The sequence below is a fragment of the Cyrtonyx montezumae genome, unplaced genomic scaffold, assembly GCF_038088225.1.
Source record: "Cyrtonyx montezumae isolate F1298 unplaced genomic scaffold, pur_monq_1.0 scaffold_16, whole genome shotgun sequence".
NCBI classification, from domain to species: Eukaryota; Metazoa; Chordata; class Aves; order Galliformes; family Odontophoridae; genus Cyrtonyx; species Cyrtonyx montezumae.
The window spans coordinates 3,822,926-3,847,549 of record NW_027071892.1 but is presented as its reverse complement, the minus strand read 5'-3'; the positions used below and the strand labels follow the sequence as shown (position 1 = coordinate 3,847,549).

The following is a 24,624-nucleotide window of genomic DNA, read 5'->3' as shown; positions in this document are numbered from 1 at the left end:
TATAGGTTTTAGTCAATAGTTACAGCATGTTTTCTAATATGTAAAGGTGTGTGTACTGCAGAATAGTTTAGCACAGCTAGAGTACAGTACATGTGCTTGCATTTCCAGTAGAAGTTTAAACAGTGTGGTTTATTAATGTTAAGCTGCAATTTATTTGGGGGGGTTTGCAGGATGTGGCAAAGTGCTCTGCTTTCTTTTCATTGCCTAAAAAAAAATCTGCAGTGCTGTCTGTAAGATTCATGGTGTGGTTCAGTCGTAAAATGAATGCTGCATCACTTGTGGCTGTTTGGAATTTGCTTTCTTTATAAGGGAGGAAACAGTCCTAATGCGATTGAAACTGCTAATTTGTGTTTCTTGACCTATTTGTGTTCATATTGGTTGTCACAATCTTAGTAGGCTTTTGAAGTTTATGGCATTGACAGCGGCAGAGAAAGAAAGGAAGAAAGAAAATGCACTTGTTCTTGTGATTTTTATATTCAGCATTGTTCAGATTCCTTGCAGCCAAATCTGCTCACCTCAGGAATTAAAATAATATCCTACTGTGACATACATCTTGTGAATGAGCGAAACGGTTTACCTGTTAATTCATCCAGGGTGGGACGCAGAACATTTTTTTGTGTAAATAAAGAAGTAAATTATGGAATGAATAGGCATACTTGACAAGCATTTTCCCATTCCTCTTCAAAGCCTATTCCTCTTCTGGGAAAATATTTTAAACTAATCTCGTTTGACAATCTATTTATTTATTTATCTTAAGCGTGTGTAGAAACAGACAGGCTTGCAGCTAATCTGGCCACCTTTGCAGAACAGGCTAGGGATGAGAAACATTCCTGTCTTGGAGATACTATCAATAGATCACTCTTGCACTTTCAAATTGCCTGTAGTTCATTCTGTAAGTCTCCCTTTATGGTTCCTTCTAATTGATGCTGATCTAATTCACTGTGCTAACTTTCTCTGTCTGCACAAACAGCCCTGCATACCAACTTAAGTTTCTTCTTTCAGTTCTTTGACCCGTGTTACCATGCCACAAGCTCACCAATCACCGAGTCTCGAGATCCGGGCTTTCTTTCCTTCTGAAAATAAGTCACTTTAATTTTCACAAACAAGTGTCTGTGTGTGTAACAGCAACACTGATTACTTCTTACATATTAATTCTTTATGGTGGTTTATTGAAGCTGCATTTTTGCAAGTGCAAGAATTAATTTCATTCTGTTTTTAAGTTGATTTGTAAATAACTTAGCTGTAGTTTTCTTATAGTTGTCATTCAATGCTTCTGTGTTCTGCTGATCTGAAAGAGATTCTGTAGTAGATGGTAAATATTTGAGAGTTAAACTTTTTTTTCTGAACTGACAGTAAGGTGAGAGAGCATGAATTATTCTTTATCTTTGTGGCATTGGCACAATATGTTAAGAGTTAAAGGCTGTTCTCCCCTTCTTCCCACCCACCCCTCTCCCCCCAGTAAGCCTAGGAATATTTATTAATCAGAAAAGTTAACAGGATACATTTTATTGCAGGAACTTATGCAGATTTCCATTATTGCCACTGTGGTGGTGCATTTTATATTACTGATGAACTTTTCTTGTTATTCCTTTTACCTATATATGTATGTTTAAAGCAAAAACATAGCAATGTATGTTTTTGATGGTACCCTCTTCTTGGTTTCCCAAGTTTCCAATGATTCAATTTTGACAGTTAAAATTTGTATTCTTTCAATTTTTTTATTCTTTTTATGTCATATGATGTCTCAATTTTACTCTCAGAATTAATTACGCAGGAGATTTCTTGCCTCATTTTTTTGCCACTACCACATGTAGACATTCATTCTGTTCATTCTGTTTGTTCTATTCATTTTTGTTTTAACTTTACTAGAGCGAATGATTTAAATAAAATCTCAAACTAAGATCAGTAGGAAGAAGCAGAGAACAAATATTTGTTACTGCAACTGAACGCTGCTTGTTAGGGTCTGGAAATATAGATCAGCAGTATTCATAGAAAACTTATTTTTGAAACTGTGAAAGCGGAATACACTAAAGAATGATTTTTGAACTGTGTGTATGTTATGTGTGTGTGTCTTCATGTAAAAGACACAGAATGTAAACATGAAATGTTTAACATATTCAAGTGCAATATATAACATAAAAAGTCATAACAGCATTTGGAAAGCTCCTTTCTGGCACCACATCAATATTTTATGTAATTATATAAAAGCTCCTCAGCAATATTAAAATTTAAAGGAGACAATTGTGTAAAAATGCAGTCTTCACTGTTGTTTTCTTAAGATGCAAAATGTATTTCCTCTAATTGAAAAAGCAGAGATTTTTTGATACAGTCATTTCCTTACCTGACAGTGCTCACATGCTGTTTCATTCCACATGCCACGTGGAAATACTTTGCAAGATTCACAAAGAAAATTGCAATAGCTTCACATTTTAGAATATCTCACTAATTAGTATCCTGTAATAGATGTTCTTTTTCTGCTGCTGCTGATGTTGAGTTCCTTTAATGGCAGGGAAACTGCAAATATGTTCAGCTAACCGAATCAAAACATTCTGCACTAATGCAGTGTACAGCAAGAAATTTAGTCTGTTGTAAGGAAAAATCTTGATTTGTTCTTTTTAAATACTTATTTCAAGGCTTCAGTACATAAAGAAAGATTTTTATACTGTGAATCCTGCCAAAGGAAATGGGTATTTCCCATTTAATTTGACCATCTGAGCATTTAATGCTGCTTGAACTACTTTTTGCCCTGTACTTCAGTGTACTGACACCTGTGAGATAGTAATCTCAGTTAATCAATCCTCAGTTTCCTATTGTCAAAAAAACTGCAGATTTTCAAGTATTACTGCAAGTCAAAGGGCCCATATTTTTTTTAACTTTAAAGGGTATGGACTCTTTTCTATTCTGATCCTCTGCTCTAATACACTGTTCTTACAAAGCCAAGATGGTTGCAGTGATGATGCAAGGCTTTGATCACTGCAGATTTATCAGTCTCATTTTGTAGTGGAATTCACCTCACAAGTGTTCTGGCTTTCCCCACATGCAATGAATAAGAGAAAATTCTTCCAGTTAGAGGGCTGAAAAGTTGCTGACCTCTGCATTCCTTGAAAGAAATACCAGTGGACGAAATGAGTGTTGGTGGTTGAAGGTTAGAACGTGCACGGAAGCTTTCAAGGAATCTACACTTCTCCAAATCTGCTCTTTCTGTGCAGTATTTCTCTTATTCTTCACATTTTGCAAACAAGCATAGCTTTTCTACTTCATGGCACAAGGAACTGCTTTTTCCACACAGTTTCATTGTCTTCTTTTTCCATTTGCGAAAAATTCTTGGTAAACAATTGGTAAATGCCTTCTGAAATTTGTTGGGGAAATGTTGAAATAAAATAATAAATTATAATAAGATCTTGTAAATGTTATGAATGCCTAATTAATGTTTGCTCAGTCAAAAACATGTTCCCTTATTGTCAGCGTGCTGTTCTTTTTAATAATAGGGAATGCATCTTCAGAAATTTTGTTTAGATTTAGTGAGGATTTTCAGTAGCAACTTCAGTGCAACACTGGATCAAACAAGGCAGAAAGCATGTCATCGAATAAAGTAATGAAGTTTGGTTTGGACCAAAACTGGCGCAGGCAAATACAGATAAACAAACTAAAAAAATACGATGTGCAGTAAATACAAGGTAAATTCTTCTAGCAGTAGAACATTGTTTTGACAACCTTGAAGAATAAAGATTTTATCTGAAGGGGATAAGAACACCGAAGAGATGAGCAGTTTACTAAAAAGATGAAATTAACAAACAAAATCTTAGGACTCTTGAAACTGTCGTAAGAAGATGCACTATCTTTTGTGTAATAAAATTCTTTTTGCAGCACTAAACAATTTTTCAGCAGTGATATTGTGTATGTTAAGTAAGGTATTCTTCCCTTAATCTAGGCCTTTCCAATAGCATCCCTAAGCCAAAATTCTGCTTTTCACCGTGCTTAAAGAGCTCAACGTAGTTGAGATACATTGTGAGTTAAACTGAAAGAATAAATGAATATATTGACAACGTTGCCAGTGGAACACTTGAGTTTAGATTTTGTTGCATAGAATTTGTTGAATGCTCAAAATATTTACATATTTTAAATTAATGGAAATCAAACATATTAGCTGAAAAACTGCAGGCAACTTCATAGCCCAAATGATCATCATGCTGCTTTCTACAGGGACCTTGAATAAAACATCTAGCTTTGTACTCTGGAGCTGATTGCTTGCCCATTGAATAAATATGTACCTTTTATTATTAATACAGAAAGATACAAAATGATTTAATAATAGAGAATGCTGATCTGAATATCAAATATATTCAAGGGTATCTGACTCAATAAATCTGAATAATAAAGCATTACAATAAATCTGCAAATTTGATGCCTGAAATGAAAGGGCCAGTTGAGATGCTGAAAGAACGTAGGTTTTTAATTAGTCAAAACAGAATCTAGGACAATTCTCAGTAGGTTGTCTTTTTATAAATATAGGTGTATACATGTAAGTGGGTTCAAAACTCATATGTATGTATACATAATGATTTATATTGGAATAACAGAAATAAAAAATCACAGTAAGATTCAAAGGATAAAAAATGTGCAAAAATGGAATTAGCTTTTTAATGTGAAGAAGTGAAAGGTAATTTCAATTTAGATTTCACAGCAGCCTTTCTTCATCTACTGTATATTACCTTGAAAATTTCTGTGATGTACTGCAGTATTTTGTAGAAGAACACTTTATTATTTATAGAGGGTAACAATATGAACAAGAGAATAAAGTGATTGTTGTGTTCCATTATATCTGATGTTGCATAACAATGGCATAAGACAGCCTGGTAGTTTTGGTTTAAATAATAATATAATGTGTACCACTCAAGACACAAACATGCATACACACGTGTATACATTAAGCGCTGATGTGTATTGGGAAGTCAAGTCTGGGTGTTAAGAATGCACATATGATGATTAGTTGTGGTTCTTGCAACCTGGTCTAGGGAGTCTGCATTGGCAAGGGGGTTGGACCAGATGATCTCTAGAGGTCCCTTCCAACCCTTACAACTTTATGGTTCTCCTTCAGCAGAATACATACATCTTGTGTGAAGTTAGATGATAGACCTAGATTGTTCTTTTCTCATGACACGTTACATATACTCCAAATAAATACTTACCAAATATCTTTCCCCCCCGTAGCAAAAATGCTAAGTCGTGGCTTGAAACAGTGATTGAACACCTGGTGAGAAGGCAGGGCCAGCCCAGGGGAGCTCAGGTGCATGCAATGAACCTGAGTGATGGGAAGGGCTGGAGCCAGGATCCACCCCTTCCCAGCCCTGATTTAAGGGTTGGCAGTGGTGATAAGAGCATCTTGCTGGAGTTCTCTGTGTACCTGGGGCCTTCTAATGGTAAGCAGATTGTTTTTTTTCTTTTGTTTTTGTGGTTGCTGTATTTGAGGATATCCTTGCTTCTTGTAACTGATGCCTTTGCTACTTTGCTATTGTTGCTGTGTTTTTCATCATGTTAAAACATTATACTGCTCCCTTTAGCAAGGTTTGTCCAATTAATTGTCCATTTAACCTTGTCTATCTTGTTATCATTGGTTTCTATCATAGTATTGAATGATAGATATATACATAGATATCTCTTTATTAGTCTGGGAGCCTTTAGGTAAGGAGAAAATCAAACAAAGACTATGAAATTCAACTCTGTGAGCAAGGTAGGGTTCTTCTGTTATCCTACCATGATTATCTTTTAATGGAAATGTTTTCTAAATACTGCGATAACGTGAGTTTTTTTTTTTTTGTGACCATGTGCACAGTTGCAGAACCTTAGCTACTGTATGAATGACCTTCATTTTCAGTGCATCAAAATGATAAGCAAGTCTTGATCCTTATAGGAATGTGAAAACCTTGCTTATGCTGTGAGGATGACTTCTCAATTGGTTACTTTTGGGTATTTATTTCAGTGCAATATGTCTGTTTGGGAATCTGAAGGAAACTGCAGGTGTCCCTCAACCAAGATTCTGCATATGGTTTCTCTCTTAAATGGGCAAATGCTATTAGACTTGTTCTACAATGTATAAATCATTTCTTTGTCAGTTTACTTCATTGAATTAACAAAAAAGAGAAGTTTCGGGGGTCTTAGGTATTAATTCATTTCTGTGGAAGATCTTGAACTTTTTTTTTCCTTCCTGTGTTGGTTTCTTGTATCCCTTTTGCTCCTGTGTTTTTTCACCAAACAGATGAATGTGTTTAGAGCCTTCTAATTGTGTAACATGGAAATTCACTTATTTCTGCTCTGATTTGAGAACTGAAGTGTAACACCTTACATCTGCAGAACTGACTGCTCTCTGTGTACAAATATACCATGCTATCTACCCATTTCCTCCAGAAGTATGGTCTGTTGTAAGTTTACCCTGGCATGCAGGCAAACTTTGGCCCATCTGCTTTCTTGCTCCCTGCCTTATCGAGATGGAGGGGAGTAAACTAAGAACAGGAGTGAAAAGGCTTTGGGTTTGGCTTAAAGACAGGGAGACCGCTTTCCAATTACCATCACAAGTGAAACAGGTGTGCTTTGGGGGAACTAAATTATTTATTGCCAATTAAAATAGTACTTCTTCTCTGCAGCTCTTGCCTTCTCCCTCTTTTCCTATGCTTCAGGGTGGGTCCTCCAGAGAATACCTTTGATGTTTACTTGCTCTAATATGGGCACCTCCGTGGGCTGCAGTCCCTTCACAGGTGTTCTTAATTTGCCATTAAGTTTTTTCTTCTCTCTGCTGTTTCTCTTTCTGCTCCTTCCTCCTCCGTCCTTCCAGAGTTTGTCCTTTCTTGCATGTGCATAGACACACCACCGAACTGGCTGATATAGTGTGAGCTGTGTCTGGACCAAGTAGTGCGGAGCTAGCTGTGTCTGGCACAGGGTGGCTCCCAGTCTCCCACAGAGGCCACCCCAGCTGCTCCCTAACTACCAGAACCTTGCCACCTGCATCTAATAAAAAAAGTTAAGTTGTCTGAGCATGGCAGACTAAGCCTGAATAGGGACACTTTAAGATTTCATCAGAGATTATTCTGTGCTTCCCTTTGTTGATTGTCTTTGCTGTTTACTGGGGAAGTGGTAATTTAAAAGTGTAATTTTTGTGTTGTGTGTATATATAGCAGTAAAGTACTCTATCTAGAGGAAATGCTGATATATATTCCAATTTTACTTTTCAGTTAGCTTTTCCTCAAATACAATTACAAGAATTCAAGGAAGAATAAAATGTGACAACATATTTATGAATCACAAGATTTAACACAGAACAAAGCAGATCTTATTATTGATGTGCTTACTGCTTCATTAAATTCCCTTTAAAGTTTTCAGCGTGGATATGGATCATTTGCAATAATAATTATGCAGTGATCGATTGATTGTGTCTGACATTGTACTTGTCATCTTGAAATGCAAAATCCATTCATTTTCAACTGTGTGAACATTTTTCTCTAATGTTATACACCAGCATGCAGAGGTTTATTTTATAGAGGAGTGCATTTTTTAAAGTTTGAGGACTTCACATTAACCTTTAGCTAAGAATGAAGTATCACTTGTCACTTTACAAAAATGAAAACTGCCCAACCAGCAATTTTTTGAGATTAGAAAGCAGTCTAATTTTAAGAAAGATTCTTCAGTTAAGTATGCATTTCATTTGATAAATACATGTGTGTTATGAGCATTACTTCTCCAATAGCTCTGTGTAGGAAATAGCATAATGAGCAGTCTTGGTAAAATCTCTAGCTTAAGGTCTCTGTTTTTAAAGCTGGTGTTTTTTGTTTGCAGTCTGACTTTGTTTTCCACTTGGACTCATGGCAATGAGAGTTAATTAGAAAATCAGTGTAAAGTGTTTTAACCTCAGTCATTCTTCGACTGAAGTACTGTGTACTTAGTGTTTTAAGTAGTATAGCCTTCAAAACAGTTTGAATTTCCTTTTGTTGCAAGTGCTTGTAGCAGTGGAGGAAAAGTTCTTGTTTCTTTGGGCTTTTTGATTTTTGTACAAAATATTTCTATTGAAAATTCTGGTGGAACGGTGATCAAGTGGTTGCAGTTAAAATGAAGTTATTGAAAAGTTATTAGTAACTTCTTCACTTAAGTCTTAAATTTTGTTTCAAATGTCTGGGTTTTTTTGTGCTTCGAGTTTAATTTTTAATCAGTTATTTAAGAGCTGAAATAGCACAATAACAGCCATTTTCTATTGTTTAACTGATGCTTTTCAATGGCGTTTTAGCTTGAAAGCCTGAAGGAAATATCCCACGTCAGTGTAAAATCTTCTCTGGAGAAGTTGTGTGTGCCCCAACGTTGGAGGTATTCCAAGGCAGATTGGACATGGCTTTGTGCACCCTGAATTAATGATGTCCCTGCTGATGTCAGGGGAGTTTGGAGTCAATGGTCTTTAAGGGTCCCTTCCAACCTAAGCCATTCTACTTGTGTTTCTGTGATAAAGTAGGTCAGGATCCTAAGATGAAAGGAGTATATGAGAGATCAGAACAGTTAGGTGATTTTGAATTAAACATGAAGAAATCATGTCCTCATGGTGTTAGCAAAATCCTGCTCCAAAAACAACATGCAAGCTGAACTTTGCCTTTTTGTCATGATCTACTTCAAAGTGGTTTTACTGCAGCAGTAACTTAAGACAGTGTGGAACGCTGGGAAATATCACAATGGGAAATACCTGAGCACTTGTTCCTACCCAGAGTAACTTAACAATGATGCCCTTTCTTTTCTGTGTTTTGGTTAATATGCAGAGATGTCTAAGCCACTATCCATTTTGAACTATAAGTAGGGAAAATGAATTCTAGTGTAGAGTGTTGCTTTGGAGGGAGTTTTGGTTTACTTTCCTGGTGTGATTTCATTTGAAATTGAGTGATTGTGCAAAGGGTAAATAGAAGTGAGAACGTGATTGTTTTCTTTTTCTGCTGCAGATTTGTAATATATACAGTAGTTGATCTGTACAGCATTTGAAGAGCTATGTTACTTCAGGAGTATTTAGATAGTTGGGATATGTATTCCAATCTTCCTGATGCTTCATTGTACACAGTCTCCACATTTCTTCAGTTTGTAAGTGTTGGAAATTCTCTTAATATGTTCATTATCGTTACTACATAGAGAAACGAGAAAAGGTAACATAAGTGACAGCTGTTTGCTTATGTTTGTCATGATAGGCAGAGCCACTAGTGTTATTCATGAAAATCTGCAGTACCTTCTGTTGCGGTGTCTGGTTGGATCCTTTTCTTATAGCATTAGGTTTGTTGTTTTTAAACTGGCATTAATTGAACTCTAGTTTAGCAATGTGTTTGATACTGCGGGCAACAACACAATAATATCAGTAGGGTTCAGTTTTTGACTTATGCTTTGAAAATTCTTCCTGGTAGTTAGGACTTTTAGTTGAGTAAAAGATTTGTTATCAAAGGAGATGGAGTGATTTTGCAGGAAGGCAAAATTACAAACACTATAGGAATACATGGTTTGAATTTTGGGTGGTCCTGTGAAGTCAGATGCTTGTGTGTCCTTTCCAACTCATAGTACATCCTGAAATAAGTATTTGGTGCTGACAGAAATGGAATGTAGCTTTTGAGTCCTGTGAAGACCAGAAGGACAGTGCGTAGGAATCTTGCTAAGGTGGATGTAAAAAATGTCTTTCAGTCTCTTGCATGTAGTATAAGCTGGTGGCATGACTGGTATTTATGAAATACCCTATGCACTCATTATTTATTCTTCACTGTTGGTCGGTGTGTTTAGAATTTACCGTGTACCATTGGTGCAGAACTACACGTTGTTCTCTTCGGTTGCAAGCTTGTTTTAAGCTAATATTATAGATGTTTGTATTCTCTAAACAAATTCTTAATTGAATATGGCTAACAAAAAGTGATAATGGACCAGTCAAACCTAACTCAGCTAAAAAACATAGGTAAGTAAGCCCTGTGTTTAATTTCAATCTTCTGAGTAGTGAGCCTGTTCATGTCTTACTCTGGGCATGGAAAAGGTGTACTTTGTGGTGTATTATAGCAGCCTTTTATGGACTGAATATATCTTTTTCATGGTACCACTGATGTAAGATGAGTACTTCAGTCTTATTTTAGATGAAATGACTGTGATTTACACTGGAAGAATATCTTGTTAAGAAATGTTAAATATTTGACAGTTTTTAAGGTAGATTAAGAAGGCAGACATTAACAATTCCACTTAACCTTTTAAAACACTGATATTTTTCAGTATATCAGTATCTCAAAATCCCCTGGATTCTGTATGTCTCCCTACTTCTCTCTGAGATGTAGTATATTTCAGACTCCAGTGGGAAGGAATCCTGCTAAATTCAATAGGTGATGCTACCCTGAAAAAGTGAAAATAAGAAAAAAGATGCAGTTCCTATTGGGACATCTCCTGGATATCTTCCCAAAGCAGAGATTCTGCATCTCAGGTATTAGAAACAAATATATTAAGCACTCGCATTTTAATGCATTCTATTAAGAGCCATAGAATTGTAATTAAGTCTGAGCCCAATGCTGACATTTGGTTTCTTCCGTGTGTTTGTGCATGTATACCTATATGATGTCCCTCTGTTCTTGTGGCAGTTCAGATATCTTTTGACAGATAACAAATGTACCTGCACAGTAATAGCTGCTAATCTCCAAACATCGGGGAATGAAAAAGATAGCATAACAAGCCACGCCTCTTCTCAATGAATTCTTCCATTTCTTGAAATACATCTTCAAAGGATGTGACTTCCTGCCAAAGCCCATAATCCATTTAGCTGCATAAGCACGTTGGAGCCTCACAGAATCTTCACCTCTATTTGCTGATAAAGACTTACTGTGTCTTCTGCTGATTCTTCACTCAGTCCAAGTGCGTCCATGTGCACATAGCAATTAAAAGAAGAATTTTAAGGGTAAAATACTATGCTTTGTGTTGCATGAGTTCTCATTGACAAAATATTTTAGTGTTCTACTGGGAACTGTGCCCAAAGCAGCACTTTTTTTAGGATCCCTTTTCAAAACAAATTTGCACCATTTAAAAATGGTTACTACTTTGCTAAGACATTCAGTCTGCTGTTATTTCCAGAAAGCACGTGGAAATCTTTATTTCAAGGAAGGAAACTTAACTGTAAGATTTCCTTTTGAGAGAAGGGTGTGAGGTGGTCTATACATATCATTTTGAAGTAGATGAGTCCAACTTATGAGATTGTGAAGGACAAAGAAACCCCTGTGTGAAGTCATTTTAGGGATGTACATAGCCTATGTAGTCAGAAGCGCAAAGGAGTCTCTGAATGTGAAGATCACTTTTTCAGTCCAATTAGCAAAGTAATATCTGATCTCTTTCCAGTGAGAAGGGAAACTTCTGGCAATTTGAGATGTCTCACTGTCAGATTGTCAGTTTATCTTTCAAGGAAAGTGTTTCCAACAAAAGTACCAGTGGTTTAACTCAGAGCATGCACTACTCCAAGTTTAAATATTTAACGCTTATTTTTCAGCATTTACTGGTTTCTTAATCACTTGCTTACCACTAGCTAGTGTTGCAGTAAGCTTTTCAGAAGGATTGAAGGAATATGTAGAATAAAAGTAGAAAAATTCAAGGATTGAATTTGGTTTCCAGCAGGAAATTGGCTTTCCAACTCCAAGCTGCAGGGATTAGTATTTATTAATATATATATTTTTTGCTGCCTAGTAGTAAGCCATTTGATAACACAGTTTCAAACTAAATAGTATAATTTGTTGATTTGTGCAGTAGGGTATGTAGCATGACTGTCAAGATAAAAATACCTTTAATAACAGGATACCTAAAGCAAAAGACTCCATACATTTGGGGCTGCCTTGAAGAATTGAATTTGAATGTGTAATTTGTGTAATTTAACCACCTCCCCAAAAGAAAAGTCTTCCAAAAAAAATTTCAAGTGAGGATAAATGTCTTTCAGATGGATATTTTCCTTTAAATTTAGAATGTAGCACAAACATAACAGTAGTATTCTTCTTTTTTTTCTGGCTGGGAGAGTAGCACACATTAGAGTGAGGTTTCCAGAGAGAAAGTTCTCTCTGGAGTTTTTGCAGGAACGGAGATAATTCTGTCTATAGATCTGGTGCAAGCTAACTTGACTGGCAACTACTAAGGCTTTAATAGCTTCACGATTAGATGTTAAAAGCGGAAAATATCAGAACTGTCAGGATGCAATGTCAATTAGAGAAGACTTCCAAAATGTTGGAAGCTGCCATTCCCTGAAGTAACAGATACCTATGCAAAATTGTTCTTTCCTCTAAGCTTTGTGGCTTCAGCCTTTACTGCAGATGTGTATCATTTGGTTTATTTCTCTGAGCAATACATTGGACTTTCCTTCTTTGATTTAGGAAGTACTCGTGCTATTTATTCAAGAATAAATGTATAGACAGCTTTATTTGCTTTAGTTTCAGCAATCAGGTATTTAAGAATAGTTCATTAAATATTAATGATGTGTATTTTCACTTCTTGGTTGAATTTTTCAGTTTGTGTTTGTTGTACCGGGCTGCAAGGGCATGACATGCATTCAAACAAGCACATTCCAGTTATAACTAGATTTCTCATGATGTCTGCAAGTTATAAAATCCTTTGTTTTGGAATACTGTAGACCAGAGGGAAATAAACAAGAAAATAGAAATGCACAGTGAAACTTACATGGTTTGAAGTGTTTTAATTGACTATACCAAGTATCTGCAATGTTTACCATTGATGATTCAAAAGGGTTGAAATGTTTGAGGCCTCAGTCTTGTGTTTTGCAAGATTTATTAATTTACATGTTTTTGCATGTGCTAACAGGCTATTGAGGTATATTTCTCTGATCTACAGTGTGTAATAAAAATAAAAAATACATATTCCATGATGCCTTCAGACTCCCCAGTAAAAGCAATCATACTGTGGCTAATCTAAAACTGAGGCTGACTAGAAAAAGAAAACTGGTTCCAAGTATGAATAAATGATTGGCTACTTAATATGTCAGTGTATTTGTGAGGTTGGTAACATAAGGTTCAGCTGCATTCAATTCTATACCTTGCAATATTTGAAGTTTGATATTGTGTCTCACTAAATTTAATACATGGACCTCAGTAATAGAGGAAATCACGTTAGCACTTGGCAGTTTGTTATGCTGTATAAAATTGACTGCCCTGCAAACACAATAGTGATAATAAAAATTGTGGTCAGTAGGGGGATGTAATGTATTTTCTTTGCTTCACTAAAGGTGCAGATGAGATTTATTGAGATTTTGCTGTTTGGGTGAGGATCAATAGAGCTTTGTTAATAATTTGTTGTAAGGGTTCCCTTCAGGGATATGACATTTTCCTTGAAAACTTTGGTAATTTTGAAAGCACAACTAGTGATAGCAGTGTCAAGTCCCTGTGTTTCACAAACATGGATTTTTTCCTTTCAACTTGCAGGAGTGTTTACTTTCAGAGCAATTACGTTTGAAATCATTCAATATATTATGCAGCCTGGTATTGATGACAAGATTCCATGTTTTGTGACTTTTAGTTTAACTCTTAAAGAATCTTAAGCATGTTCATGAGTTTTCCATTTTCTCCTTTCGAAGAAATTTTATTTCAAAATCAGCCTGTAAGAGTATTCCTTACAGGTACATGATTTTCATGAATTGTTTTTAATAATTTCCCATATGTGTAGAAAACAACGGTCTGCAAAACTAGCTCTGAATTTAACACATGTAAAGTGGGTTACAGTCTTTCATGACTATAGAGCTATGTTGTGAAACCTAAGTCTTCCCATAGCTGGTAGAACTTTGTGTGACAATTATTTGGTTGTATTGCTTCTATATTGTCACAAAACAGACTCGTTTGTTTTAGGTGCTCAGAAAGCCTTTCTTTTCTGCCATCAGAGTTTTGATGTACATTACTGATGGTAAGGAAATAGGAATTTGTCAGCACTTTTCAGTTTGAACACTGGGATGAGGTACAGCAGAACGAGTTATTTTCAATGAGCACGCACAAAGTAAGATTTATGACTTTTGCAGCTCGGATGACATTTCTTACACAGTTGCTGAGCTACAGCAAATTAAAGGGATCCATGAATACTAAGGGGTGTGTTTTTGTAATGAGGGAGAAGAGACAGAAGCAATAAGAAGATAATTAAGGTAACAACTTGTGAAAAATTAAAGTGTTTCTGTCTTTCATTTCTGAATCTCTGAGCATAAACTTTGTAGTTGTTAATTTAATTGCTGATGTTCTCTGTATCCCTGAAGAATATTAAGGATTAATCATCTGGTTCATTCCAACAAGAGATAAGGCCTAAGTGAATTGAAATTTTACCAATTTAACCCTGTCTTCCTCCTAATATGACATGATTAACATTTTTCAATTAACAACACATAATTATTTGGAAGGCCTCACTGCACTTAGGCTATTTTTCAGTTTTAGGTTGCCCTTTACAGGTATTTTGGAACTGAATAAAATTAAGGGTTTTTTTTCCTGTATTATCAGCCATGCCAATTGCAGGAGTTTAATTTTTTAATTGTTTTAATATTTTGATCTCCCCCCTCCCCCAGTTTTGATGTGCAAGCCCTGTAAACTGATTCTGATTACCTGTGGATTTTCTTGAGCCACGTTTTAAGGATTAACATGTTTTTTGTTGTTGCTTTTCCTAAAGCAGCTGTGCCATTCTGAATAAATTTTATTAATCATTAGTGGTTGAATACTGATTTATAGATCTAACAAATGCACTGAACTCTAAAATGTGTGGCTGTTCATCAAAGTATTCAAGCATAATATATTCTTTTACTTTAGAATAAATGGTGATTTAATTTGTAAGAGACTTTGGTTTAGTGCTACGCTCAGTAAAAGACGTGGAATCTTCTTTAGTCTTTGATACATGCTAAAGTGCTTTCCTAATATCTTACAGGGGGTGAATCGTGCATATGTCTTTACTAGTAGCTGTTAATGATAGATGTTTACTGGTTTGTAATGTTAAAAGGAGAACAGTAGCATTTCCAGTCTAGTACTTAAAGCACAACTTTGTTTCTAAGTTCATGTTAATTTGGTGATGAGATAGGAACACCCTCAGACAGTTACGTTTTTTTCCATTATTACTTTTATTTTAACGTGTGAGGGCTGAATTTATTGAGATTTTGCTCAAGAGGAAATATGTTTTCAGGGAAGTGGTCAGCAAGTGAGATTCTTTCAACCCCAGGTAATGTTTGTACTTCTCTATTTTTGGTCCAGCAGGCAAGCAGGAGTCATTTAATATTAATGTTAATTAGAAACTTTTATATACTTGTGCACGTGGTCATGCTTTCTGAGGTCAGCTGCTTGTCCACTGTGCTTGGCTGAGGAGTGCTGCCTGGGCATGGTATTTCATTTGATGGAGTAGGTTACATCAGGATTGCAATTAACAGCTGTAATGTAATCATCTTGCCCCTTTTCTGATAGTTGTGTTTTCTTTAACAGTAAGAAACCTACTGTTTTGCACTGCCTTTGCTGATGTTCTTCATTAGTAAGTTTATTTGGACTCATTACGTGTTTAGCTCCTTGCTTACAAGCTTAGATGAGAGCCAGTTCCTAAAACGCTTAATGGAGATGTGCTAGTAAAATTATTCTAGAAGTTTCGAAACCACTTCCAGAATGTTTGCTTCTTTTAATTGCCTAGTCTTCTCTACAGTTATTATTATTTATTAAACTTAATTAACAGGAAGATTGAGATATATATGTAATTCTTTGTTATACTATCTATGGAATAAAAAAGACTGAGCACTAATGATGTGCATAGAGAGGAGTGTGTTTTCATTAAATTTCAGAGGGGAGTGACTTAAGTTTTCTGTTTACCTGTTATTTAAGTGGAGATAGCTTTTCACATGTAGATCTGAAACTAAGTAAGACTGCTATGTCATGGATTTAGCTGCAGCATCTTTTGTAGCTGTTGGGGAGCCAGCTGCTTGGTGCTATGACCCATGTTGAGTACATTCACAAGCAAGAGTGGAAGCATCTCAGGGATGCTCCTGGCCTGTGGCTTCCAACAAGGCCTTCACTGTTCTTAGATGTTTTAGACTTGTGTAAAAATCTAGGACCTCCTCTTACCTACTCATTTTAGTAGTTATTAATTTAGCTTCTTCTGAGAGTATATTGCTGAGAATTTTAATCATAAAAGCCATCTTTGAGATTTTTGTTTAAATTCTAAAATATTTGTGTCCCCTGCAGTTTGGTGTTTTTGCCATTCATTTCCCTCAGCACCATAGTGTTCAACTGTTCTGTTTTTTTCTTTTAAAGACAAAGGACAAGGCAGGATATTTTCTTATCTTTGAGATGAAATCTGATGTTCTTCTGTGCTTCTCTCAGCATAGTTCTTCAGTGTTGGTCGCTTCTACTGAAACAATTTCTGAAGCACCAAAACATATTAAAGCTCTCAGTTTGGTATGTTTTCTATGTGGTAAGACTTTAAATTGTGGATTAAAAAATTAGCGTGAATCTGCAATATTAAGTTGAATTATGGGTTGTCAAACCCTTAGGACTCCAAGTTTCTCTGGCCATTGCCCTCTCCGGATTCATAAAACCTCTGTGAGACCATATAGAGTGTGATGTATGGTATAAGTGTGTCCTCGGCACTGAGAGACTGCAATGTAAATGTTTCCTGATTGATTGCCTGCAGAGCTATTTGCCCTGGTAGTCTGGGATGAGTACAGTGTACTACTATGGTAATTTTAGAACTTATTCCAATAGTTTTTGGTTACATATTAACTGGGGGAAAAAAAAGTAGCTGAGTTTTTAACTTCCACCCATTCATTGTTTAAAAGGGTTTACCAACCCAAATCAAAGAACTGTCATTGTCTACCTACAGGAAAGGAAATACTGAAGGAGTTAAGTCTAGAGTGATAACTGAGGATGTAGCAGTACCACTCCATAGAATTTGTTTTAATATTTAGATTTTTAGTCTTTTGTAGTTAGCTATCCACACAACGTTTTTCCTTTTGGAGAATCATTTTTTTTTCCGAAGAGTACTGAAACCTGTATTCACTGTACTTGAATACAATGAAGTATGTACTTAAATTTAGTTATACATTACTGTATTTTCCTTTATGAAGACAGACTCTACATTCCTGAAATGTCTTCTTTAGAGCAATTCTTGAGAGATAGTGCTTTAGTGTAAGATTAAGCAACATCGAACTACTGACATTGAAAATTCAAGTATTTTCCTGTTGGTTTACTTCGCTGTTCTGATGTCCAATAACTATTACCTTCCTGCGTGCTCCTAAATTTAAAGGAATTCATATTCTGTAATGAATTATGGTTTATGCATTTGTTCTTCTTGTCTCTACAAGACATCCTAAATAAAAGGTGCTGCTTGCGGATTTACACCTTTCTATGCAGACATAAAGGAATCACAGAAATTGACTGACTCGTTCATTCTACAAGTGGAACTGTCAACTGACTTGTATGTGATGGGCTGCCAAAAATGCTTGGCAAACAGTTTGAGAACTGTGACGTCTTCTGTAGAATCCTTCTATAAGGATGATTGCAGATGCAACTGAAAATAATGAAGTGATCCATTGGAAGTGTGTCAATTATGATATAGGTGTCTCTTTAAGATAAAGTTTTGTTCTTGCTTTCTGAAGATGACAGATTTATCACCCGGTTTTTACACATTATTATTACTTATAATATTATTACTTTTTTTTTTACACATTATTATTACTTATAAAAACCCTGTTTTCTAATTGATAATGTTAAAAGCTGTTCTTAGTAGCACAAGCTTTCCCTACTGAGTCACCAGGAAGAATCCTTTTGGGTTCTGTTCAAGGGTTTGGATATGAATTGAATACGTTGCATCAATTTTAAAGGAATATTAATCATTCCAATCTCACTGATTGGTAACAGGGTAGATGCCAGTAACCTCTGGTTTAGGTCTCAAACAATTCGCTGAATGATGTGCGGACTACTGAATTTTAATTAGCAGATTAAAGAAAAGTTTTCATCAGTCTGTGGGAAATGTTGGCTAATAGATGACGCGTGCATTCTGTATTACATTAAGCTGCTATGATTTTTTTCTTTTGAAGTCACTCAGAAATGCAGTCTTAAACTGATGAAAGGACAGATAAGCAGAACTTAGATTTTCACCAAGTGTATTGTTTGCTGGCTGTTCAGTATTACAAGCTAACAAGCTGGGCAGAAGCAATTATTGTTCCTGCTTTCAACCTTCCCAGAGCAAGAAGTTAAAATTAAGAGTGACAAAAAAGGATGCAGGCTCACCCATTAGCTACTAACATTCGCATTCTCACATATTAGCTTGAACAGATGTTATGGACATTAAATTCAATATGCTAGGCTGTTACTGTGGTCCAACTAAGACTGGCTTGTGTTCGGTTGTGCCCAGCAATACAGCAGGGCTGGTAAACTTCCATAATGGATATGACTAGCGATTAAATAAGTGTGGCAAACTATCTCTGTTAAATCTGGTGAAGTAGTCTTAGAGACCCTTTGCACTTTGGAAGCTGCTCCAGGTCATTCATGTTACTCAGGTGCCTTATTGGTTAGGCTATATAGCAAATTAGCAAGCATTGAAGTAAGAGTAATTTATTCCTGAAATGTACTTTGCTACCTGGATTTAATTATTTGTCAGATAAAAAGATTAGTAAACTTCACTCTAATAATTAATGTGCATTTCTAATGAAATTTATTATCTTGCATGAAATAGAGCAGCACATGTAGTTAACAAACATTCTGTAGTTAATAGTTTTGAGAAAACAGCAGTGTGGGTAAATACATTAAAATAAGAATGAAAAAATGAGATGAAAATGAAAACCTCTGAAAGCTGGGAAATGTATCAGTGTATCCAATTCATATCCCTGACTTACGGAATCATCTTTTTCCCACTTAAAATGGTGACTCATTTCGAATTAAAATTAAGGTCCTCAGTTGCTGAATTTTGAATGTCTGTAGGTTTTTTTCCTTAATCAACAGAGGTTTAAGAATTTTGTTTTTACTTCTGCCCAGGGTCTTTTGTGCTTTCCAAAATGTTTCATTTTCAGATCTGACCTGATAATGATGTTGGAGGGGCTGAGTGATGCAGTTGAAGCAACAGAAGGAAGGGAGAGCCTCCAGAGGGACCTGAACAAGGTGAAAGGTGGTCCCATGTAAACCTAAAAAGATTCTATGAAGCCAAATGCAGAGTGTTGTGCTTGGCTTGGGGCAATCCCAGATCAGTCTACTGACTGGGAGAAGAACTCCTTGAGAGTAGCCCTGCAGGGAAGGTCTTAAGGGTCCTGGTAGATGAAAGGCTTCATGTGAGCCAGCAGTAGGCACTCGCAGGGGGTTGCAACTAGGTGCTCTTTGAGGTCCCTTCTAACCTAAGCTGTGTATATAGATGCATGCTGGTGGCTGCTATAGTGTGTGTGATAGAGCAACGTGGAGAAAACTTGTACCCTTTTGACAGTATAATTGAATTGATGTAGTTGATATGATTCTTTTGACTGACTCGTGCTGCATTTAGAGTATCGTATTAGCACTCAATTCTTGAGGAGAGTAATCACATCACTGAAATGATGAAATAGCAGCAGATTTATTCACTTGCCTACATCTACTTACTTGAAAGATCCTAATTTTTCTCTTACCTGCAAGTTAGGTACCTATGTTTAATATATTATGTGTGATTGGGCCTGGCAGCTCAAAACACAAAAACAGATGATTAATGTCATTTGTGTTTAATATACTTAAAGGGCATCTGAAGTTCTACCCACTTAGATTCAAGATTAATCAGAAGCACTTTATATCTGATGTTAATCCACAGTTAAGTACCTGTTCCTGAGGATGGAAGCTGCTATACTGTCTTTAAACAATATGGGCAGGGCTTTATTCATTTTGAAGTATAGCTGCTGGATCCCAAAACAGTAGTCCAGATCATTTAGCTATCTTCTTTGCTCACCTTGTTAAATTTCTCCTCTGTATCAGGTCACATCTTTTGGATGGTATGAGATAAATATATATGTAAAGTTTATTTTAAACTGGCATGGTCAAAATTTTCTCCCTTTTACATCAGTAGACCTTTAATGATTGAAGAGGGTTACAACTTAATTAACTACATAATTCATTGTCATAAAAATTTGTAGGCAACAAAAGCTTACAAGAGTTCAAAAGCAATTAGGTAATTGAAGTGCTCTCTAAACCACTTTCAGTAATTTCCCAGCAGTTGTGGCTGACTGAAGGGGCTGGTTTTGTTTAACAGCTTTATCTGTGATCTGAATGGAGGGGACTGAGTACATCCTCAGTAAGTTTGCAGATGGCACTAAGTTAAGCAGGACTGTTGGTTTGCTCGAGGCTGCTGAAGCTCTGCAGAGGGACCTGGAAAGGATGGATTGATGGGCTGAGTCCAATTGCACGATATTATCAAGGCTGAACACTGCGTGCTCTGCTTGGGTCATAAAAACGTCATGCAAAAGAGTGACTGGAAAGTTGCTGGTCAGACATTGACCTAGAGGTGCTGGTTTCCAGCTTGCTGGACATTAGATGGAAATGTGCTCAGGTGGTCAAGGAAGCAAGCTCTTGTCTCAAATCACAAGTGACAGAACATGAAACAGTCTCAAGTTACACTAGGGGGTTTAGATTGGATGTTAAGAATTACTTCATGAAGAAATGGTCAAGCATTGAAATGGGCTGCCTTGGGAAGTGGAGCAGTTCACATCCCTGGAGGTTTTTAAGAGATATGTCAATGTGGCAATAAGGGATGAGTCTTTTCCAATAAGTGATTATGATTTGAGACTTGAAAGAGAAATTCCTAATGGATTTCTTAAGCAGAGCTTCTTGGTATAGTTTGGTGGAGGTAAAAGAAAATACCATGGAATTATTGTAGTTTATTGTAGAATGTTGGTCTTCCTCCAAATTTTCTATGTGCTGGGCAGTTCTGGAGGTAGAATCCTGGGAGGCATACAAAGTGAGACTGCTTACACGTTATGTCCTTATATTTGTCAGAGCATTCCTGGAATGCGTAGTCTCTCAGTTTTTTTACTGTCTGTACTCAAAACAAGCTGGCCACATGAAGAAACACTTAGGAGATCTAGGAAATCTGTGTATTTCTAGCTCTATTAGCTGCCTATACAGAGGGCCTTCAGATCCAAAACAGAGACACCACAGTATCTTTTTGCATTTCATCATTAAACCTCTACTGCCACATATTTCTTGCATTAAGTCAGTAAACCTAAAACTAAGTTACTAGCCAATCAACACAGTCCATGAAGTACACCCCTTTTATTCTAGGCACATAAATGCTTACTAACAAAAATGGCAATCTTCAGAATTGCTCAAAAATCATCATTGCTCCTGTGTTGGACTGGAATGATTTGGGAAAGTAATGATGCATTTATTAGACGTATACGCCATCAAACATAACCAGATTCCACGTCCTGCCATTTCAACTCATTTAATCTGCTTCAAATAATCCCTTTCCTAATGTTAAGGACAAAGAGAGAGTGAGAATCTGATCTGGTCACAGGAACAGGAGTCGTTAACCTTGAACACAGAGGTAGTGAACTTAGCATGGAAAACAATGCTACTTAATAACCCATAATGTGACAGATTATGTCTTGGCAGAGCCTGAAGGTGATTTCCCCAAGTACCAATGAAGCCATGAAGAAAAGTGTTGGGAAGGGGGAAAGAAAAAATAAAGAATTAAGGCAGAAAGGTAAAACAATCAAGTCTTGCACTGCTGTTATTCACAGCTTTTACGTCTGACACTACTTCATTTCTAAAATATGATATCTGACTAAGGGTAAGTTAAAAATACACTCGAGTCAGAATCAGATTCACAATTCTGCTGTGCAGTCCATTTTTTTGTAACTATGCTGATGAGTGCTAATAAACACTTGAGGTATCAATTATTCTGGAATAATTGAAACAGCCAACAATTCTGTTCAACAACAGAAATGTATGCTGACAAATACAAATATACCAGAAGATATTTTTATGATGTGGATATATTCAACTAAATTGTTGTATTTTTATTTTCAAAATTATTTCTCAGAATACCGAACATGATTTTGAGTAATTCAAAGCAGTACTGGTAGTATTTTGGTGAAATTCCTTTATCTCCTCAAGATAAAACGTGTATTAACATTTCATTACATGATTGTATTGTTTTTCAAGTCAAAACATCTCGACCTTTTAAAGACAGCAGAAAAATCCAGGTATATTGTCACTTAGTTCATAGCTCATAAATAAAAGTATTCGTTCTAGAGCCTCAGAGTACATTATTTTGGCTGTTTGTGCATTAGTGTTATATAGGGATGTACTGAAAGATGATTTTTTTAATAAAGAGAAAGTCAAAGGAAGTCCTTGCATTCAGTCTTACAGTTGATTATTCTCTAAGTATTCAGAGGCTTCAGTGTCATTAAGGGTACGTAACTGAAATGACACGGGCTGTAGTATTCTCATCAGTGTAGGTTAATGAATGGAAGCTCACTGCTCTGAAGAGGAAGTGAGCTCCAGAAATCAGAAGCTGGGAAGTATTAAATACATTCATAGGAGAAATTCTATCACTGAAAACGTGTGTACTGTAAGATGCCATTTCAATTTGAAAGTAAATTTAGTGTAAATAGGAAGCTGTATCCTATGTGCAGTGTCATTATAATATGATATGCAAACTGCTCGACAGTGTTCTTTGAGTCCTCATATGTTGCATTTTTGTTTGGTATGTTAACATCATGCTGAATTTGAATGAACCCAAATGGTGGGGATTCGCGGACCTTGTGCCAAAGTGCAGTCACATGGGAATTTAATGGTAATGCAGAGTTCTCCAATAATGCTACGCAGTTGGTGCATAAGAATTTGCAATCTTTAGACTGTAGTACTTTTTCCATTAAGCGTGTATGCCTTTAGAAGGGCCTAACTTAAAGTCTGATTACAATGCAATCAGTAATATTAAATGTGAAAATATCGTACCGGATTCCTATAATAATCCACAAAATGGCATAATCCAAGCAAAGAAGCAGAAGGATTCTGATATGCGTGTATGTATGTGAAGGCTTCTCTATGCTCTCAGCAATCAAAGAGGTTATCCTGCCTTTTAAAACACGAATGCAGTAGTTGACAAAGTGGCAATAACTGTTTGCCAAGAATGAAATTATTGTTCATTTTTCCTCAAGGAAGAATTAGAGGAACTTAAAACACACTTCAGTATTTGTGCATTATATAATTTAATACAGACATATAAATTACTTCATGAGACACTTATGTTATCCAAGTCAGATTTTCTCTATCTTTGTGATGAATAATTACTTTTTTGTTCCTTGCATCTCATAATGCACATTAATTTTCTTCTCTTTAAATCTATCTATTGCCTTGAGGTACATGAGTTCCAAGTTCTTAAAAAATAGAAATGCAAATATTTCAGTCTTTGGCATGCACAGAAGCATTACAGGAATGATTTCTTCTGTTCTTCATTTAATGCCAGGGGACATTTACCTTTGTCATTCAGTTTGACTGGTTAACCTGTCCTCTCTTATCAAACAACCAAAATTTGTTCTGGGTGCATTTCAAGGCGGTGTTTCAGGGTGCTACATTCTGTCACTTGAAGCTTGACTGTATGTAGATTACTTTTAACAAAGGTAAGCAATAAGATAAAAAAAAAAAGTGTGACTTTGTCAAATGATAGGCCTCTTGAATATTCATTTTCTTTGCACACTTACTAAAGTTTTTGTGCATCTCTTCACCTGAATTCCCCAAAGGAGTTACTAGAATGAGTACATTGCAACAGAGGTGTACGAAACATTGCTTGAGGTTTTTGTAGACTGGCTGTGCACAAATCAGATGTTTAAGCTGAATTACTTTTTGAGTGATAAAGAGGAGAAGGTGTGTGTATATATACTACAAACAAAAAATATATATATCTGAGAGCTTCTCTACTCTATCTGGGAAGAAGTAGTTTGCTTCAGAGGCCATATGGAAACTGATTGTTTCATATGAACTCACTATTGACTATGAGGTCTTATTCCCTCATGGTGATTGAAGCCCTAGGTTTTCTTCATCATCTTACAAACTATGCTCAAATTCATTTGTGCACACAGTTTCATTTGTGCCAAGCTTTTAAAAATGACACCATAAAGCATTGTATTCTTCGCAGCAGTGGACAGGTAGGTAGTATGTGTATTATGGGAAACAGAATATGCATTTAGGCATGTATGTATGCATGCAGATTTACTATCGATTATGGATGTTTTGTTACTTTGCTGTTATACTTCATCTGATGCACTGATGCCAGATACCATACTGATATCTTTTTATGTCATGGTAATCAACTTTTTTTCCTTTTATGCACAAAAATTCCTTGGAGTTATTAGATTTCTGCATTGTTTAAGCCAATTATTTGTAAAATTGTCTGGAGAAGTCAGCTTTTGTGTATAAACTGTGACTTACTGCTAACTAGAGTTTTGATATAGTGAGATTAATTAATGTTCAGAGAAAAAGCTATGCTGATATGAAGATACAGGAAAGGTTTATAAGAGAAAGGTTTATAAGAAAAACTGTGACTTTATGTCATTTTAGTAGTGATAGTATTTTTTCTTGACTTTTATACTCAGTTTGATTTCAGGACCCTGATCCTGCCCATAGTAATTTGCTTTAAAATAAAATGGAC

General features: G+C 36.0%; 1 protein-coding gene across 14 annotated transcripts in view; it reads left to right on the top strand.

Moving 5' to 3' along the window:
* The window catches only part of RBFOX1 (RNA binding fox-1 homolog 1), a 719,068-nt gene that overhangs the window by 389,818 nt on the left and 304,626 nt on the right, over window positions 1-24,624 (top strand). The window lies entirely within an intron of this gene.